The sequence below is a fragment of the Falco naumanni genome, chromosome 9, assembly GCF_017639655.2.
Source record: "Falco naumanni isolate bFalNau1 chromosome 9, bFalNau1.pat, whole genome shotgun sequence".
Classification (NCBI taxonomy): domain Eukaryota; kingdom Metazoa; phylum Chordata; class Aves; order Falconiformes; family Falconidae; genus Falco; species Falco naumanni.
The window spans coordinates 2,301,103-2,313,665 of NC_054062.1; the positions used below are offsets into that span (position 1 = coordinate 2,301,103).

The 12,563-nt window shown below is 43.3% G+C and overlaps 1 long non-coding RNA gene across 1 annotated transcript; it reads right to left on the reverse strand.

Annotated features, from left to right (window-relative positions):
* Positions 1-4,985: 4,985 nt before the first annotated feature.
* LOC121094342 lies at positions 4,986-12,563 on the reverse strand. Its single transcript, XR_005829815.1, has 4 exons — positions 12,477-12,563; positions 10,717-10,844; positions 10,408-10,560; positions 4,986-9,188 (listed from the first exon to the last, which is right to left on the reverse strand). It is a non-coding gene; the product is annotated as an uncharacterized LOC121094342 (long non-coding RNA).

Consider the following 12,563-nt stretch of genomic DNA (forward strand, 5'->3'; position numbering starts at 1 on the left):
AAGTCAAGATTTTCTGATTGAAACATGTGGAATGGATACTACTCTTTTAGTATCTGAGCTACCCCTATTTTTTAATACCATCAGTCATGTTGTCTAGATCATAGATTTGTCTAAATGGGAAGACTAAGTTTAACTGGGATTATTTTCTCACAGGGCTCTTAGAACGGGGTGTGCCAAGGGGAGCTGAAGGTCAAGAGTTCTCAGAGATGCTGCCAGGAACAGAGGAAAGAGCACCTGGGTTATGGTGCTGCTCAATTCGAGTGAGGAAGACAAGAGACTTTATGTGACATCACAAAGAAACAGAAACTATACTTTTTTAATCTCTATATACAGGTGTATATTTAGTCAAATTTTCATATATTTATATTAGATCTCTTTAAACTTATTAATAGGTATCTATTAATTTATCTATTAATCTATATTTTTATGTTGGAATTACAATCCAAGTCTCACTGTTTGGCCATGGGCGTATACAGAATTAATGCAAGATTGTCACCTAAACAGACGTGATCAGTTTAGGGCCAGCCTGATTTTTACAGGTTGGAGAGGGAAGTCCCCAACAGATGGAGCCTGGCTTGCTATGGCAAAACCTGGGCAGAACGGGGACCAGACTCTGCCTGGAGTCTCAGTCTTGAGACTGACCGTTGTATGAAGAGGAGAGACGACAGGGCAGGCACAGTTACGCCAGGTATGTTTTCATTTCCACTGATGGTTCCTGGTGTCTGAGAGTCCCACGCTCACATGCATTGATACTGACCCTGAGAAAGATGTATAATGATGTGCTACCATGATGTGGCTTTTTTTCCAGACTTGTGACATCCAAAATGCTTCGGTCAAGCCTGAAAGAACTGCCTTTGCCTGATTTTGGTGCAAAGAGAGCCCCATAATAGAAATGTTCTAGAGATGAAGCAATCCTTATTTCAGTCTGTTTTCTGGGGCAGACTTCTTGACAGCATGCAGCATCTCCCTCTGAGTTGGGTGTGGTGTAGTTTAGGACTGAATCTTTCATTCTGCAATGTGATGACAGGATCATATTATACAAATGTCATGCATCTAACTACTGAGATTTGGTTTTCAAACTTCCCTCAGACTTTTAGACTCAGTGTTCTGTTAAGATTCGTTCTGGGATGAGAAAGCAAAACCTGGATATTGGCTGGGCAGGATTTAGACATTAATTCTGATCTTTTTTGGTTTTATAAGCTACTCAACGAAGGGAGTTCATTCCTGTCTTACTCCAGGATACTTGGGAACTATCTCCATACTTTCAGTCTCTCCTGATATGAAAATCTAATCATGTTCATTGCTCAAAATCAACTCTGGTAGAAGACTAATGCAAAAAGGCTCAGCCTAAGCAAGCAGTTTGTTCAGGAAATATAGATAAGAAACCCTCACGGGTTGCTTTGAAAGTCAATAGATTTGGGTTTAGAAGGATTAGAAGGGCTCACTCCTGCAAGGTGCTGAGCACGATGGATTGCAATACTGAGTGTCTGCGTGTGTGCAGGAAGATGGGTGGAAGTCAAAGGGATTGTTCAAACCCATATGAGTTAAGAACATGGCCATATATTTTTCTGGCTCAGATTCAGAGTTCTCAATAACTGATAATGTGTGTTGAGCTCTGGGGAATCCCAGATCTCAGGGCTGTAAAGGCCCACGAATCCCAAGATCAAAAACCAACTTACTAGCCTGAATTACTTTTTTAATCTCAGTGTCTGTGTTGGGTTCAGTAAGCCTTGGCAGCTGTGATGGAGCATACACAGAGCCTTTTAGACTGAAATGGACATTTACATTGCACCCTGGAGTAGCCAGTGAAGTGCACGATGCTTGTCCAAATGTACATCGATTGCATCACTTCTTAATGAGAATTAATATCTCTGACGTAGCACTGGGGGGCCTCAGTCATGCACCAAGACCCCGGAGTAGCTGACATTTTACTGAGACATAAGAAAAAGGAGATCTGGTTTCAAGAAGCTTCTCAGCAGAGCACAGATTAAGAGGAAGACATGTGTGGCACCAGCTTTAGTTCCCAGTGGGTTTTCAGGGGTCAGTCCCGTAAAGGTGGAGCAGTCCTTCATCTGTTTTTTTTAAGGTGTTATTTTGCTGCCCTCTCTTCCCAGGAAATGTTGAGCAGGAGCCATTGCTTTTGCCACTACATATTTCACAAAGTGGTTTTGTTTTGTTTTGTTTTTTTTACTTCTTTGATATTCTTTATAGGTTGAGCAGCATTTCCTTCAGGTCAGCATTACTTGTGCGTTGATTATAGGATCCAGTTAATGAAAAGAAAGACCAGCAAATTTAGAAAAAGAAATAGAATTTAAAAAAGCCAACTAGATGTCACGGACATGAGAAACTCATGGTCCAGAAAGTATTTGTTTAAAACAAGAAAGAAGGCAGAAGTAGATGTTGAAAGAGGTGTCTGTGGTCACATAGTCGGTGGCAGAAGCAAAAGAAGTTACAGAAAAGGGTCTCTTGCGGCACTGCTCTGGTCATACCCACCCATGCCACTGGTCTTCAAAGTCTGTGTCTACAGAACTGGGAAATGTAGGGTTTGCTGCCAGGGTGAGTGGAGGTAAGGAGCCAAAACCACGTCTACTGTGTGGCTATGTTGTTCACCGGTTGTAGAATAGCTCTAATTTCTCTGAAATACCAGGCACTGGCCAGAGGCAAGGCATTAAACTGCAGGGTACCCAGTTGTTCTAACAGGTCTGGCATATACTATCTTTCTGCACTCTCCTGTAAAACAATAATGCCATTTCTCCCATCATTATGCATCACACATCAATCTGGCTGTTCACGAACCGCTCTGACCTGAATCTGTCACTTTACAACAAACTCCTGTAGGATTCCAGGTTTACTGCCATATAACTGCTTTATTATACATGGAAGGCTGTAATAAGCTGATTAAAATACCTTCTTATTTTTTGAAGACTTAATATATACTTTTCTGACATCAGATAAGTACAAAATAAACCCGAAGCTTCACCCAAAATACATTATGCAAAGAAATCTGTCACTATAAAAAGCCTAAACCACGCAGGACTCCCTGTACCGACTCCTTTTGGCACCGCCTTGGCTGCATAAGAGGGATCCCATTGTGGCGACTGTTAATTCTTCAAAAGCCATGAGTCAAATCATCCTTTCTATGATTCAGCTGGTGCAAGATAACTTTCCTCCCTAGGAATGGAAATTTCTGGACCAATATTTTCATTCCGAGGAGGAAAGTTCTAGAGTTAAATGGAAAGTGCTGTTCTCCAAGTTTAGGGTGAAAGGCATCAGTTTTCAGCTCAGGAATCTCAGGACAGCCTCCTTGAAGGAAACTCTGGGAAGTGATTGAAAAAGTCAAGGGCTTCTCTGCTGGATTTTGATTACTTCATGCCAGATGAGACAGAACTGGCCAAATGCTAAAATGGAAATGAAGCGTTTCAATAATTTCCTATTACAAATGTCAACAAAAATTATGTTTTGCTGAATTTGCATTTCTGTAAGAACAAACTGTTCAGCTGGGGTGAAAAAAAATGGCCAGCTCTATTGGCAGAGGTAGCTATCAGAAGTGAAGTTCATCACATCTGTGCTAATGGGGTGTGAAAAGTTGGCTTCACAGAGTACATGTAAACCTTTCTTACTGCTTCTGAGAGGCCTCAGGGGAAGAAGTGATCCCTGGTTACTCTCTCCTGTCTACAGCTGTAATATACTCATCCAGACAGGGCTGGAGTGTGAGAAGCCATGGGTTTGCTCCGTGTCCTTACAGGCCAGTCTGGAAAAGTTGGTGTCCATCACACTTCCCATGATTAATGCTCTGTAGAGGGAACCGGCCATAATAGTAAGACATCACACCACACCCAAATTGGCTCTTTCCCTTGTGTGGCTTCCCACTGCCCCCCCCCCCCCCTCCCAATCATTTTATGTGTCTGTTTTTTAACCTCACAGTTGTGGAGGTAGCAAAAGAGTTGCAGCCCTTCTATCATGGCACAGAGGACAAGCTTCTTACTGCAGGACATGTCTTGAGGATGGTCTAAAACCTGTTCTGACAGTGGTGAAGAACTGTCCTGGATAAAAAGAACCAAACGTGGTATATGTATGGATAACTAAAATAGACCCAGGAGAAAATTATTCTGTAAACCACATTAGTGTTTAACTTGGAGGGAGCAAGGTGATTGCTCCAGAAGGAGTCAGCTATCATGTGGGATGTGATTGCCCTGAGGACAGGACCTTGGAGCAAGACGGTGGCATGCATGGCCAAGTAGAACAGTGCTTTTGCAAAATAGAAGGCAGAATTATGATGATCACCTGCAATATTTTAAAACATGACTTTACAAGTTAGAGCCCAGCTTAAAAGGGAAAAAAGGTATTTTGAGTCTTACATCTAAGGCATTGATAGTGGCAGGGTTTTACAGTGTGAGCTGTACAATCAGTGAACAAAAGCCCCAGATATTTCTGCTAATCAAAGCCTGCCTTTTGAATCAGTTATTGGGTTGTTCCTCTTGTTGCAATCACTGACCAGCACAAGCTGAATTACAGTGTTCTTTATTAACTGGCACGGCTTGCTCCACCTTAATTAGTGCAGACCAGTGGAGTCGAGGTGAATGAGGTGAACATTAGATGCAATTTTATCATTGATGTTGAAGAGGCAACCAGACCTCACCTTTTCTCTCTGTAAGTGCATGCCTTCCTTTTGTGAGATGATCAATAACACTTCCACTGGAGGAGGTGGGCAAAGCACCTTTCAGAACTGATAATTGTGCAGGATCCAAATCTTTTCTAATAAAGTCTTTCAAAACCTTTACAAAATTTCTACTGAAGGCCAGCTTTCCTAGGAGACCTATAATTATTGAAAGCAAGAGAGAAGAGATGAGAGTTATCAACCTGTTTCACATAAATAGAACAAATTCAAACAAGGGACCTGAAAGACAGGGATATGGACAATCAAATAAGAGTGGAAAATAAATAAATAATAATAATAATAAAAGAACAAGGATCAATATCTCTAAGAAAAAAAAGATCATTTAATTTTATACAAACCATAAAGCATGCACACATTCTGTGATTTCCCAGAGGTCTTCTCTTCTGGCTGATTCTATTTTCTTGTAAAACCCACACACTGCATTCACAACTCCTATCTTAGCAATACAAAATGTGCATTCAGAATGCAGGACATCCCAAGAGACTGATTCCCTTGATGCTGCTCTTCATCTTCTTTTTCATGTTTCAAAGTCAAATATTTATCATTTGACATCTTCTCTGTTTTGCTTTGATCCTTCTCATTGCCCTCACTCTGGAAAATCTGGACAGCAGAGGCACCATCGGTGTTAATGACCGGGAAGATGCAGGAAGACGTTCAGCTTAAGATAGCAGATAGGAAGATGGCTCCAAGACAGCTATTTTCCCCAGACTGTGAGGACCAAAAGTGAACTTAAAAATCCAGTGATATCCCTCTGTCCTCCCACAGAAAAACCCACACAGGCTCCCCAGGCAGCTCTGCCTGCATCTGCTGCCTGCAGCAGGGAGGTTCATTGCAGGGATGGATAGGGGCGATGCTCCTCTGGCAGCACCCCTGCCCTGTGTGTGTCATCCCTTGATGATTTTTCAGCCAGAGATGTATCCCCCTGGCCCCAAGGTCCTCCAGACCCTTTGGACATCAGCTCTGGTTTCTTTTCACACATGCTTGCCTGTGGAGGCTCAGCTTTTCATCTCTTCCACTTAGTGCAAAGGTGAGAGGAGACCAGTCAAAAAGAAAAGGATGAAAAACAAACCAAAGAGGGGGGAAAATACCCACTTAGCAATAACTGAAAATCTCCTCAGATGTCCATACACGCACCAGATTCTCTGAGGTACCCTCAGTGATAGCAGTGAGGACAGGAGGTGGGGAAAAAAGGAAAAGAAAAAAAATCTTTTCACTGAAACTCACTTGAAAGAAGCAAGGGAACATGGGTTTGAGCCAGGCTGTAACTCAGCTCCCATGATTGCTGCTGTGTTGGGCAGTGCTTATCATCCTGTGTTGTTCAGGGAGCTTTCAGGTGATTGCTCTAAAAATACCTTATCTGCAATGGTTAAAAATAATTTCCTCCTTTCTATTTATTGACTTCCCTCTTTACCTTTATGACCTCCCATTTCCAAACATCTCCCAAGTACTTAAAAATAACTATTTGTCTTTCTTCCTTCCCAGTCTAATTTGATTAGTTTATATAGCACTGTTTAATTGGGTGCATACAGAAAATGAAGACCTGAAAGAGGATTTTTGCATTTGCTGTTTAGCGTGACACACAGTCTGATCTCTCAGGAATGAACAACACTGTCTCTGAACAGGTTTTGGGTGATTCAGATATGACCTGTTTTCTTTTGAGCTACTGTTTTGTGGTCCTGGCGGTCCGCAGGCTGAGGCAGAAGCACGCTCAGGGAAAGAGAGGCATTTCAGATTGAGGCGAAACAGCATACAGAGCAGCAAACCACAATAACTTGCTTTGTACCTGGATTAACAGCTGTGTCTTATTCCATTTATAGTCTTTCCTTGCTGCACCTTCTCTTGCTGTACGCACGAGCTGGTACCACAAGGCGCTTGGACAGTGGAGCTGGCCCAGAGTCTTCTTGGCCATTGTGTAATTGTTGTCTCTCGTGGTTTGAAGTGGGTGTTTATTTCTTCATTTTTTATCTTCTGACAGCAAGAGGAAGCAATCTTGAACCCATCAAAGAGGATGGACTCTGTAGCACTGCCACTTCAGGCTGAGTTGTCTCTTTAAGGCACCAGATAGTTTCTTTAAACATTAACTTAGGTAAGGGAGAAGGCTGTGCTTGTGAGAGTCCGTGGGTGTAGGCACGGCAGGGCGGGCTGTGCAGGTTGTCTGTCCTGGTTTGATTTGGAAGGGCAATTTAAAATTACATTGTTCATCCTTTGCTAGAGACGGGGTATTATTTAGCAAGCGATAGTATCAAACGCAGGGGAAAAAAAGTCCAGGAGAATGGATACAGATGCACTTCATTTAATTTAGTACTTTCATGCTCCTCACTTCGTGATTGGGGACGCAGAGAACAGCAGCCACTTTGTGCTGCAAGCACAGCTTTTTATAAGGACTTTGCAGTAGCTTCTGCCCTATTAACACTTGCTGTATTCTACTCCCAGGCTTAATTATTCATCTTATACCCAAAAGTGCAGCAATGATTAAACTGAAGAGCAGTTAGGCATTTTCAAATGGAAGTGATGCAGCAGCACTGAAGAGATGCGTATTTCAAGGGTACAGGTTTGTCCCTCTCCCCCTGCCCAGATCTCCTCTCCAGTAAGCATTGCCTCTGTGTTCCTCCACTGCTCAATCTTTAAAGCACCTCTCTTTGTTTCCCTCTCTCCCCCCTCTCACAATTACATTTTTTGCCTCTCTCATGTCATTACCTTTCCCCTCTGTTGATTTGCCTCTGCAGCTGTATTTTCTCTGTTGCTCTCTCTGCAGGCTTGGATGAAAGCCCATTGAAGACAACTGAAATTTTCTTACTGACTGTTGGAAGACACTGTTGAAAGGAGGAAACATTAAGGATAACAAAACTTAACTGCAGCTTTCTGTCTGTGCATTGGGGATGGGTCAAGTGACTTCTCTTTATGTTTCCAACAGGCTTTAGTTTCTCTGACTCCATGTAACTTGAGCAAACCATTTAAGCACCATTTCTGAAGGGCAAAGATGTGCAGATCCCAGGAGAAAGCACAAAATGGTCCTTTGAAGGGGCCATCTACTGAGAAGTAAGCCTTCTCACCTCACTCTGAGTTTTGAAAACGACTTCAGATGAATGCAGGTAACAGTGAAGATGGCTAATTTCTGCCACCAAAAAGTTAGGTTTTCAGTTGACACTAGTCATTTAAGCCATAGAAAGAGAGACTGTTACCTTTGGAGGATGAGTCATCCCACCCACTTTAGACACTGTACATAGGAAGAAGTGACTCATCCTCTGGAGATGTCTCCCTTTCTCTTCACAGCCTGTAGAGGAAGGCTAAATCACTGGCTTAGACATCTAAACTTTTACATGGGTAGAGCTGGGTAAAATTAATCCTCGCTTTGCTGAAGAAGACGCAGACGCTGCCATGCTTCACAGCAAAGCACTGCGATGGACACCACACCGCTGTGCTCTGTGACCCTGTGAGCGGAGCTGCAGCAAGCGGAGCCGCAGCATGTGCCACCTGCCCTGGCCGAAAGAGATCTGAAGCAATTGCTGCCCATCAGTGTGCCAGCTCAGGCGCAAGCTGTGGCCTCAGCTGAATTCTCCTGGGACACAGCAGGAATTCTTTCTGTGTTTCCTGCTACTAAGTAGTGGGTGAACACTGGGTGAGCCCTACTTGATTTCAAAAACTTCTTCCCTCTCCTTTGGCACCCCACTTGGACATTGCACCCTGTGGGCTGTGGTGCCTTCTTTCCACTGAACTTCTCACCCTCAGCCCCCCGATTCTGATTTGATATCTCTAAGAGGCTTGGCTTACTGTTCCTGGGACTACTAGGGCATCCCAAGATCCTGGGCAGGTGGGAACTGTGTCGAAGACCTGGTTTCATTTTCCAAATGCACTCCAGCCAGGCTAGCCAGGGCCGGGCTCGCTGTCTCACAGCAGAGGTACCAGTCCAGCACTTCATTATTGGAGTGCAGCCAGTTCTCTGGTGAGAGAGCATGAGAGCACCGTTCAGATTTTTCACTTCCAGAAAACCACATGATGGGAGAGAAGTTAGGACTTGTTCTCTCTTGCTCGTAGTTTCTCCCTTGCATTTTTGTTGGGGGCTGCATCGGTACACTCATTTATAAAACTGACCTGAAGACAAATGCGCACAAGCTTTTCTTGCCTTCCCACTGCTATCTTGGAGGCAAGGCTCCAGTTTTTAACCATATGACACAGCAAGATAAGCTTTACAATGAAAAGCAAACAAAGCAAGGCCAGCCCCGGGCCTCCAAGCCATGATCTCCTTTGTTCAACATTTTCCCGGGAGGTTGTTGGAGATACCTGTGAATAAGGCTGAATGCAGAGATTCAACTTTGCTGAAGCAAAGAGCACAGCATTCTGGGTTATTAAACCATTTGTCTTACAGCCCAGAGGAGAAGGAGTTTGCTACAGAAAGTCACAAACGGACTGAGTTTGCTCGTCTCAAGCCTGCTTCTCTCCATTTTGCTGCACCGACAGCTTGGCACCGTTGTAGCATGAGCACCAACTTCTGGCGAGAAGAGAGCAGAGACTGAGAAATGCAAAAAAAAGGATGTGTCAGTAAAGCTATTTTTGAAACTGTCTCTGGCTCTTGTCTGCATTATCTCCAGATCTCCCCTCAACAGTATTTTTTCGCTGTTCATGATAGGTTGAGGGGTGTTTTTTTTCAACATAGCGTTATAAGAAGAGTTAATACTGTCAAAAAACTCACTCTTAGAGTAAACTATATTCTCCATGGCATGGTAATACAATATGCTGTTAAATTCTTTCACTCAGGAGGGAATAAAGGATATTTGAGCATAAATGCATTATCCACAATCCACAATAGCACAGCCTATCCCCCTGTGGATAATGCTATTAGTGCTACATTTCAAATTAAAAAGCATATGCTCTTCTTCTTTCAAAAACAAGAGAGTGCTGCCCACTTCCTTCACTTGACTAAAAACAAAAGCTTTTAAAGTGATAAAACAGCATTCATTTGATAAAAACAACCATCTGCATCCGATTTAGCTAAGTGTTCACATTTAAAGACAAATTGCTGGTTGGGGAAAAATTAAATACAAGTGTGAAGGCTGACTAGATTCGACCACAAATTGGTATCTACTATCCCCATCAGTACTAACCCTAATAATGACACTAAATCCTGACCTTAAGTAGCAAGTCTTGATTGAGGGCTCTTTAAATCATTTTACTCACAACCCCTCAAATAAACACGTTCTCAAACGCACCCTCCCTCTTCTCAACCTATTAGTCTGTATTAGTGTAAGTGGGTTGCTTATTAAGTTTTTTATATCTTCAGAATAATTTGGAAAGACACCAAGGCCTTAATGTACCAGATTTTCATAACGCAATGCGATATTAACAAGCATCAAACTCCATCAATGATCTGTGCAGCAGGCATCCTTAAAGTATGTAATTAAGATAACACAAGATAACATCAGCCACAAAAAAGAAAGTGGAGGAGGGAACACATGCAGCTTTCTGAGACCATCCCTTTGAGGTCAGAACATGGCAGCAACACGGGAACACTAAAATGCTCTTCTGGTAGTGCACTGAACTGGGATGAACAGTGTGTTGCACGGATCAATCTCAAGAACAACAGCAACTAGCACAGCCAGAACGGAAGATGAAGAGTCAAACGTACAAATGTCCTTTTAGAAATGGCTATTATGGAAAAGTGCTCCAGTGTTATATAAACTTTCCTTGGTTTTTAAATCGATGAGGAACATAGTAAAGGCAACAATACCCACCTGTCAGGGAGTGATTTTCATCAGTAAATCTTACAGCTTTTGCAAAAAGGGTCAGTATTTTGAATTCCATGCAAGTTATCTCCATCACTTCAGTGCCTGTGCCACTTTTCTGGGCACCCCGCAAAGGTGGATGTGTCCATGGGGGTATGTGCGCTGGGGGGCAGGAGGGGTGATAACAAAACACACATTAGTGAAACCAAAATCATCACTATTAGCACTTTGCACTTTCAAGAACCACCCAGAGTTCCCCATCTGCTGGGCTATTTCTTCTCTGTTTAGGAACAGTGAAGTCGTGGGAAAAGTACTTACCAGCAGGTTCCATGAGCTTTGAGGACTGTCTAGGGCTGTGCACACCCCCGAACCTCAGTTCACTGGTACATGGCTTGGTATTTTCATGCTGGAAAGTGTGGTTGCAGATGTGCCTGCCGTTCCTTTTCCTAGCGTAGTAGAATACATCCTCACACAACTGAATATGTATATTTAGCTGTTATGAAATAAAAATTAAAAATCCTGGCATAATGAGGTAACAAGTTTATTTCCCACCAGAAGGTTCCGTCCATTCGGGCAAAACTTTCTGTATTCTCAGACAGTAATATACAAGCCCAAATATATATTTTAAATAACATCAGAAAGGAGAGATTACAAAGCATATTTCAGACATCCAGGCTTATAAACCCCGCCTTTCCCTATTCACAACCCCCAGGCTCAGGCAGAAAAGTAAACCAATTTGTCACTGCTGCTGCCTAATGTCAGGATAAAAGTGTGTGCTATTCCCATCCCTTTGCCAGAGGTCACTGGATGCAGCGTCTCAAAGATTTCTGAAGGAAAACAAATGAGCGCAAACATAATAAATTGCAAGTAAGAATCCCTGTCGTGACTAGTAGGAAGGCAGGGGGGATGATATCTTTTGGGGGGAGCAGGAGAAAAAAAGATGTGCACGGTTCATCCGGCACAAGACTACTTTAATCACTTTGCAAGGGGATGGCTGGTTTCAAGGACAAACGGATAATACATGTTTCGCTAGGGCCGATAGCGAGATAGTGAGTATCTTTGAATGTACTGATACAGCAATTAAGCAAACTAGTGTCCTTGGGCAGCTGCTGAGGTTTCTTAAAAGCGGAGTTTTAGACAGCACTTCAAGTCTTCCCTCAGTAACAGTGGGGATGCACAGAAAACGTGCTGTGGTGCATGCTGGCAGGAGCAGAACATGGCTGGGGCATCATTCCCTCCTCCATGGCGATGTCTGGGGCCACAGATACTGACCTGGCACGTTCCCTATTCTAGCCTGCCCTTCCACGGGGGTGGATGGAGGCATATCTTGATGTTATTCCCATGTCAAATGTAGGGCGGCTTCTTGGCAATATGGGGTGGTAAGAGAAACCACAAACTTTTGTACCCTTGAGCTGTTGCCAGTAGGATCAATTAATCAAAAAAACCCTGCAACTGGACTTGCTTTCCTGTGCAGCTTGGACAAATTTATTTGATGGGGTTATAAAGCTAGATCCTTCTTTTGGTATCCTCACATATATAAGGATGTCAGTTTACACTAGCAGTGCATGCACGGCAGATCCCGAAAGACCCCTAGAGAAACAACAGCACAAACAGATGCCATTTTGGCTGACCACAGAAACTAGGAAAAAAGCCCTACAAATCTGGAAGCCTTACAAAGCTTAACAGCTAGATCTACCGACCCAGTGTCAGTCTCCAGCCAGGAACGGACTGGGTTCACACTGAGGCATCTGTTGTCTGATGAGCAGTGGGCCGCCAGGGTTCCGTAAAAGAGTGAAACAAACCCTCGGTTCCCACCTCCCTCCCCAACTCCGATGTGTCCGGCTGGGACATCCACACCGGGTCACTCTCCATGCGCAGGGTCACCTGGGGAAGTTGCATTATGCTTGTGCACTGCAATGATTAACTTCTAGCCATGGGTTTATTCAGCTAATTTTGCTTTAGAAATTCTTTCTAATTCATTAGACTCATTTTGCCCTCCTACAGCTGAGATAATTAATTCTTTGGATTTATTTGCCAAATATTTTTTCCTGGAATTATTTTTTTGTGCCATCACTTACCTGAACTGTAAGCTTCTGCAGGTTGTCCTTTTTCGTCTGCGTTTGTAGTCCATCTAGCGCTTTGACTAGGGGCACACTGTCCCTCTG